Source organism: Nicotiana sylvestris, chromosome 10, assembly GCF_000393655.2.
Source record: "Nicotiana sylvestris chromosome 10, ASM39365v2, whole genome shotgun sequence".
Lineage (NCBI taxonomy): Eukaryota > Viridiplantae > Streptophyta > Magnoliopsida > Solanales > Solanaceae > Nicotiana > Nicotiana sylvestris.
Genome location: NC_091066.1, coordinates 34,673,279 through 34,681,868, shown reverse-complemented (window position 1 = coordinate 34,681,868; position 8,590 = coordinate 34,673,279). Strand labels below are relative to the sequence as shown.

Genomic DNA, 8,590 nt, shown 5'->3' with positions numbered 1-8,590 from the left:
GATACTACACTCTGCACTATGTGCAGATCCCGGAGCGGCAGCTTTTGGACTGTAGCATTGGGTGGCTACCTTCAGTCCAGTTAGAGATCCCGAGGTAGTCCTGCAGGCGTCCGCAGGCCCGGCGTTCTCTTCTATCTTTATATGTATTCTGTTTTCATTACTTCTGAGACAGATTGTACTTTTCTTTTCAGACATTTGTATGTAGTATTCATAGACAGTCCGTGACATTGTGACACTGGATTCCGGGTAGAGATGTATGTTGGTATTGCCGTATTGGTTTTGGCTAAGTTATCAGATTAAGTCTTCCTCATGTATTTATTTATCGTTAATATTTCATTGTTAATCGTATGTTAATTTAATTTGTTAAAAAGGCTAAATAACAGAGTTAGTGGTTCTATATTACGCGGTTTGTCTAGCTTTCATGAGTAGGCGCCATCACGACTCTCGAGGGTGGAAAAAATTCGGGTCGTGACAAGAGTGATTTCCGAGTGAATTGAGACATTTAGTCTCTTAATTGGAGGTTTAAGTTGAAAAAGTCAATTGGACATCGACTTATGTGTAAACGACCTCAGATTTGAATTTTGATGGTTCCTTTAGCTCTGTTAGGTGATTTTGGACTTAAGAGCGCATCCGGGATGTGATTTGGAGGTCCGTAGTAGAATTAGGCTTGAATTGGCAAAAGTTAGAATTTTGGCGAATTTAACCGGCAATGGAAATTTTGATATCAGAGTCGGATTTAATTTCCAAGATTAAAGTAGGTTTGTGGTGTCATTTATGACTTTTGTGCAAAATTGAGATCAATCGGTCGTGGTTTGATAGGTTTCGGCGTCGTTTGTAGAATTTGGAAGTTTAGAAGTTCATTAGGCTTGAATCCGAGTGTAATTCATGTTTTTGATGTTGTTTGAGGTGATTTTAGGATTCGACTAAGTTCGTATGATGTTTTGGAATTTGACGGTATGTTTGGTTGAGGTCCCGAGGGTCTCGGAGTGGTTTCGGGTGGTTAACGGCTTGATTTGGAGTTGAGGGAGCAGCTGAAGTGTTGTTGCTAATGGTGTAACCGCACCTGCGGAGTGAGCACCGCAGGTGCGAGCCCGAAGAAGCGTGGCAAGGATCGCATATGCGACCAAGGATGTGATGGGCAGAGGTCGCAGGTGCGAAGACTTTCTTGCACCTGCGATGGTCGCAGAAGCGGGCAGTAGGGTGCAAATGCGAGCATTGTCTGTAGGTGCGATGTTATTTTCGTGCCTGCGATGTGCGTAGATGCGGTCTTGCGATCACAGAAATGGAGTCAGTGACTTATGTGACTTTCCACAAAAGTGAAGTTTGAGCGCAGATGCGGATATAGAGCCGCAGGTGCGAAAAAGCCTGGGCAAAATATATAAAAACGGGACTTTAAGATTTTTCACCATTTTGAAATTTTGGAACTCGGATTTTGGAGGATTTTGAAGTGATTACTGAGGTAAGCTCTTTGTGCCTATTTATCTTGAATAATGGTGTTTCCCCACTGATTTTGCACCTAGTTTGTGAGTTTTGAGGTGAAATTTGGGAGATTTGGGCTTGAAAATTGGAGAGTGAATTTTGGGGATTTGGAGGGGTAAATGGTGTCGGATTTTGATAAATTTAGTATGGTTAGACTCATTAGTGAATGTGCTTTCGGGTTTTGTGACTCTTGTCGGATTTTGACACGTGGGCCTGGGGGCCGGGTTAAGCCAATTTCGGATTTTTGGCTCTAATTTAGTAGTTTTCTTGTGTAATTGATCCCTTTAGCCTATATTAATTGTATTGTACTGCTTGTGGCTAGATTCGGATGTTTGGAGACCGATTTGAGAGGCAAAGGCATTGCGGAGTAGAGATTTGCTCGGTTTGAGGTAAGTAACGCTTTCAAACTTGGTTCTGAGGGTTCGAAACCCCAAATTATGTGTTATGTGATTGGTATTAAGGTGACGCATATACCACGTGACGGACGTGCGGGCATGCACCATCAGAATTTTGACTTGGTTGGTTCCATGGCACTGTATAATGACTCTATCTTGTTGATATTCGTGTTTTCACCATGAGATAAACTAGTTGAGCTATCAATCATGTTAGATATCATATTTAGGCTTTATGCCGATACTGTTAGGACCCATAGTGGTCGTTTCTTACTGTCATCTCTGTGATTCATTGATATTTCGTACTCAGTCATGTACATGCATTTCATATCATATTTCAGTCTAAGTTATTACTTATTGATAGATCATATCATTATTTCGAGCTAGTTTTCATGATAATGAGAGCCCCTGAGTGAGACTGGAGATATTGATGACTGAGTGAGGCCGACAGCCTGATTATGAGTGATAATTATGGGATCGGGATGCACGTCATAGTGGTTATACTAATTTGTGATAGCGCTTGGGTTGTAGGAGCCCCTTCCAGAGTCTGTACACACCCCCAGTGAGCGTGTTGATATTATTGAGGGATGGATCTTCCCTGGACATGGATCTTGTCCGAAGTACTTGATAACCCGGAGATGTATCTTCTCCACAGGGCTGGATTGCCCTTCCTCGGTACTGGGTGACTTATAATCATGATGTATATATTCCGGGATGGATCTTTCCTAGGCTGTATGGGCCATCTACAGTACCGAATGGTTAAGAATTTGAGAGTGTGAGCACATGAGGCTGATATCATGGTGCATTCCATATAGCATATGCATTGGCATGTAGAGATAACAGAGTTATATTCTTTATACTGTACGAATCTGTTTTACTTTACTATTTTGAGCCGCCTATTTAATTTGAAAGCATGTCTACGTTTCTGCATAGTTATTTCTATTTTATCTGTATCGGTTGAGTTCGTCACTACCTTTCAATCCAAAGTTTGGACTTGTTACTTACTGAGTTGGATGTACTCGCGTTACTCCCTACACCTCGTATGCAGATCCAGGCGATTCTGGTCATGACGGCGGTTGCTGATTGAGGCTTTAAAGTTCGAAAACTATCAAGGTAGCTGCATGGCGTTTGCAGGCCTTGGCTCTCCTTCTTTATAACTAGTTGTATTTTCAGTTTATTTCTCTAGACACTTTAGTGGACTGTATCCTGATTTAGATGCTCATGTACTTAGTAACACCTTGGTTTTGGACTGGATCTTATCGTATTTTGGGATTTATTCTGTTTCAAAAAGGTTTCCTTATTATTAACTGCTTCCGTCTATATTTTTTTAGAGTTATTCTTACTGTGATGAATTGATAAGTGAGACTGGCCTAGTTCCACGATAGGCGCCATCACAGTGGTTGATTTGGGTCGTGAAAAGCAGGCAAGCCGACAATCACAAATAACTACGCATTTTTAAATTAAAAACATGATGAAATAAAGTTAATAGTGAAATATCTCATAAATAACCAATAAAAAATACTGCGACTCAATACAAAATCCCCCAAAATCCGGGTGTCACTAAGTACATGAGCTATTAAATATCAACATAGGCAAAATTTCTAATACAACTATTTGGAAAGATAGAACAATGCTAAATAAACTGAAAAAGAAGAGTCGAGGTCTACGGACGCCAAAGCAGCTACCTCAAAAGTCTCTAAGCAGGGAAATGCTCCAAGTCTAGCAACCACCGTGCCTAGAAGTACCTGGATCTGCACACGAAGTGCGGAGTGTAATATGAGTATAACCGACATAATGTACTCAATAAGTAACAAGATTAACCTTGGGCTGAAAGCAGTGACGAGCTCAGATAGGTACAATCCAAACCAGATAATAACAGTATGAATATGACAGCAAAACGATGGTAATAACTCAGAGAAAATCTTATAATCAGTAGTACGCAGTACAGAAAAGTAGACTTGCTTTCAAGTTTGACAGCTTAGGCTCAATACTGGTAAATATGCCAAGTATAGCTAACATGAGGAATATTACATCTCTATGTCTACATGTCAAATATACATGTCATCTGTAATGCAACACAGTGATAAACTCATATACTCATGCTCTCGGAGTATTCAACCTCATTCAACACACTCAATCACTCAGTATTCAAACTTCATACAAGGTTGTCCAGATAAAGCCAACTAGTTTTGGAGGTAGTTTGGTTTCCCGTATAAGCTTCCATGCCATTTGTCAATCAGTTCCTTGTTAGAACATAGATTGTCATATCCCCTTTTAACAGTATATGTTCTATATTTTGATTCTCCCTATTTCAACCTATCCGGAGTTGACATTAACACCTGATAATTTTGTAAGCAATCCCAGCACACAGTGGCGGAGCCACCTTATAGCAAGAGGTTTCAACAGACACCTCTTCACAGAAAAAATATACTGTATAGATAGGTAATTTTTTTATTTTATATATGCATATATACTATTTGTTGACTCCCATTGGTATAGTTACTTTTAAATATTTTGACACCCCTTACTGAAAATATTGGCTCCGCCATTGCCAGCATTTCATTCATCGTCCTGGATACCCCTTGAACTGTGGGGTCCAAGTTTTGTCTGGCCAGAAGAAATAGTGGACTCCTGATCACTAGCAAGTAGAAAAAGAGATAGGCATTCATCTTTCAAAATCTCTGCTCTAACCACTTCTTAGAAAGAAATATGAGCTCCATTCCCGAGCTTGAGTGATGATTTAAGCTGGAACTCACCCCATAGCTTTGAGATGTGTTTCTAGGGACAACCATGAGGAGCTCTACCCTGTCTAGTGTACCAGTTGTTTGTCACCCCATACTTAGTGCACCAGTTGTTTGTCACCCCATACTTTGCTTGTATTACAACTTTTATAGCTCATGACTTTCCATGTTGTATCTTCAATGCCATTTCATTATCAAACTCTTGCTTGTATTGATGCTACTGTTGTTTTTATTTTATTTTTTAAAATTTGATAGTCATTAGTAAATCAGAACAATTTTTAGTTGTGGGAAGGACATGAGAGAGCGACTCATATTTCACCTCTAAAGTAATAAGTAATACATGTACCAAAATGATTTCCTATTGCTGGTCGAGATTCAAACAAACTAATTTTGGCGAAGATTTTCAAATATATCCTTTAATAATTTCGAAAATGAAAAAGTTTAACTCATAATTTTCTTATTTTTATTTTTTTAAAATTTGTAAATTGTATATATTCCAAAAAATAAATTTACCTAAATCTGAGTTTTAGCACTGAAAGTTGGTCAAATTGACTTCTACTGATCAATTAGGAATGGGGGAGTATGTGATTCAATTTTTTTCAAAAGAGTTCAATTTGGTCCTAGAATAGCTATTAAGTGATTCAACTTGTGGTAGAAGAATACGCGAAAATCAAACTTCGCAAATACACAATGCTTTCTGCAAGTGCAGAGGAGAATTGCCTTGGTTGGGCAGCAAGAGATCCATCTGGATTTCTTTCATCTTACAAATTCAGCCGGATGTACCTTTCGCTGACTGTTCGATTTCTCCACTTTGGATTACATGATCATTTACTAACTTTAAATGGTTGAACTGTTGATTTGATCTAGTTCTTGAGTTTTTTTAAGTAGCAGTGCTGTTTGTCTTCTGCAAAAAATTTCTTTTACTTGCCACAGGGCAGTTGGCAATGATGATGTTCTGCTAGATATTGTATTTTGTGGAATATATTGTCTGGACCAGGAATAAACTTGGACATTCAAAATATCTTCTAGTGCCAGAGGGAAGCTTAATTTCAGAAATCATTTGTTGTCATGGTACATTTTTTTCTCATTTACTTATGTTGTGACATTTTCCGCTTAGATTGGCATTTAGTTATTGTCCTTATATTTATATTGTGTTATTAATTATTTTCATGATTGTCAGACATGAAATTGTCAGAACTGTGAGAGATCTTGGCACCAATGTTAAGCACTTTAAAGTTGGCGACCATGTTAACTTTATTCGCCAAGCGAATGATCTTCGCTTCATGGGAACAACAAAAACCACCATTTCGCTCTTGGAGTTGGAACGTATGTTAATTCATGAATATTGTAATGATGGATTAGAGGTTCATTGCTCGAGAGGAACAAAGCAGACACAAGAAATGCTGGATTTCTTCAAGCCTCTAAGAGTACATAAAATCATAAAGGTCGGGATAGGGTCTCGCTATACCAATCAATATATATCCAAAGCATACTGACCAAATAGGTAACTCCGGAGCAAGTGGAGTGCACCAACACCTCCGCTGAGCTGATAGCCTACTCGGAGGAATGTCAACCTATCAATTGGGATCTGTGGGCATGAAACGCAGCGTTCCCAGGTAAAAGGGACGTCAGTACAAATAAAGTACCGAGTATGTAAGGCAGGAAAGCATAAACAAGAATAGTAATATAAAGAGAGATAAAGGATATACAACCTGTAACATCTGAGTGCCTCTGGGGGATACTGACATGAAATGCATAATACATATATATACATAAACTTGTAAAAACATAAGCCTCTCTGGGCATCATCATCATCATATCGTACCCGGCCTTAAAGAGGACTTAGTAAAAATGTACCCGACCATTATAAGGCTCAGTAGAATCGTACCCGGCCACGTGGAGCTCGGTAAACCCAACTGATCAGTGGTTGCATAATAAGTGTCATACCCGGCCTACTATAGCGCGGCTCGGTAGAGTAAAATAGATGCTATATATAATACATGCTAGACTCATGGAATCACGTTCTAAACCTTTTGGAGTGACATAAGGTCGTTGCACCTTCAATTAACATATGGACATCATACCATCAATATGAGCTTCTATAGGATTCAAGGATCATACATACTTGCTTAAAATAACTTTATAAGGAAAGAACAACATGGGCAACCTTAGTTTATAGGAGTAGATCCGTTAGAAAATAGCGTATTCATTCACTTTAGATCATGCCAAAAGAAAGAGGGAAGTGCCTTAACATACCTTAACCATGGTAAGTCCTTAATACCTCCCAAGCTACTCTTCAAACAACTTAACTCAATCTACCATTCAATAAGGAGATTCAAAATCAGTGTTGAATAAAGGCCAAGTCTGCAACTTAAACTTGTAGCTCGTTTATATAAATTCGGGAAGCATCTCCCCTGTAACAAGAGTCTCCTCCAATATCATATACCAACAACAATTACCAGAAAAATCCAGCAATACATTATTATCAATAACAAGACACCATAAAACAACAACAAGTCATAACTATTTTAGGACGAGCGACAAGCTCCAATTGGAATTCGTATACCCCATATCATCCCTTATAAACTTTTTACTTTAACTTAATAGTATCATTAACATGATAATGAAGTCATTCATCAATAATTCCAGCCTTATACCATATATCCATAACAAATAAAATGATGCACAACTCCAATTATTCTTAATTAGCAACTTTATTCACTAGTTCATGTCTAGTTCATCCATTTAACTTAACCAATGCCAAGATAACCTTAAGAACCTGTAGGAACACAATATAATTACCTCATACAGTAGATGCAAGTCGAAATCCATATTATATTTAGCTTACAACAGACCAATACACCCCAATCAATTCATATCCAAAACGACGACTATAGTAGTGTCAAACATAATGACTAATCCATGATTTTGCCATTATGTGGTATTTCTCCACACCATTTATCCTCCAAAAACTCTATTTAACAGCAACAAAATAGACATCCCAAAAGCTACACGAAACATCCCAAAAACAGTCCATTACAAGTCAAATAACTCAAACTCACAGCTTCCGATCACCATCCCGTGAGTTCTAACTATTATAAAATTAATTAATCAACCTTCCTTGATATTTAATATCTTAAAACCAGAAATTAGGCATTATTATTAACTTCAAAATACCTTCTAAACTCAAACTATAAAGAAAAAAAAGTAATATAGCGATACTTACGTCGTGGGGATCGTTCTAGTGTTATTGCTTTGTGATTTCGTGCCTCGGACGATAATCTTGTTGGATAACCTTGTGGACAGCTTAAGGGTGAGGTTAGGGGTTTTATTTGGTCGAGCTCTCTGGAATTATGAAGAAAGAGACGACATAGGAAGATAAATATCCATTTTGGTTGAAAAGTCAAAAGGTGCTACTTGGCACCATCTCATTGGCCCTTTTTCAAATACTTATATCTTTTTATCCGGATGTCGTATGAATGAATAGTTAAGAGCGTTGGAAACTAAATTCCAAGACCTTCAATTTGGTATATAATATGTCCCAAAAAGGCCTCATATGGCACACGAATTTATTACTCAAAAAATTCAGTTACAAGGCAAATCCTTAGTCGATTTTTCCGCAACATAGATCCGATTTTTCTCAAACTTTATACTTCATATATAGTCATATCATGGATTTAAACTCATTTAATCATGGTTAACAAGTCTCATATTAATCTTAACTTACTTAACACTTCGGCAAACCTTTCTTATTCTTGTAGAAGGATTTCATCCTTTTTGAGTTTACATTAGATAATCCTATAATGATAGTAACGTCTGAAGTACGGGGTGTAACAACATGTACCCTTATAAACATTTATCCTTGAATATTAACTCTCAAAGGCATGCAAAAAAATATGGGATGTAACATCACTTTATATACTTTTAAAAAGGATCTCATTTATGAGCTTACATCAACGGACTTACGACGTACTTTCA

At 37.9% G+C, this 8,590-nt stretch overlaps 1 long non-coding RNA gene across 2 annotated transcripts; it reads right to left on the bottom strand.

Annotated features, from left to right (window-relative positions):
• Positions 1-3,464: 3,464 nt before the first annotated feature.
• LOC138880457 (uncharacterized) lies at positions 3,465-7,947 on the bottom strand. 2 transcript variants are annotated; one of them, XR_011403116.1, is made up of 4 exons: positions 7,839-7,947; positions 6,869-6,927; positions 6,110-6,200; positions 3,465-3,622 (listed from the first exon to the last, which is right to left on the bottom strand). It is a non-coding gene; the product is annotated as an uncharacterized lncRNA (long non-coding RNA). The 2 variants fall into 2 exon arrangements; XR_011403115.1 differs by lacking the exon at positions 3,465-3,622 and having other exon boundaries at positions 5,972-6,200.
• Between the last annotated feature and the right edge of the window lie 643 nt (positions 7,948-8,590).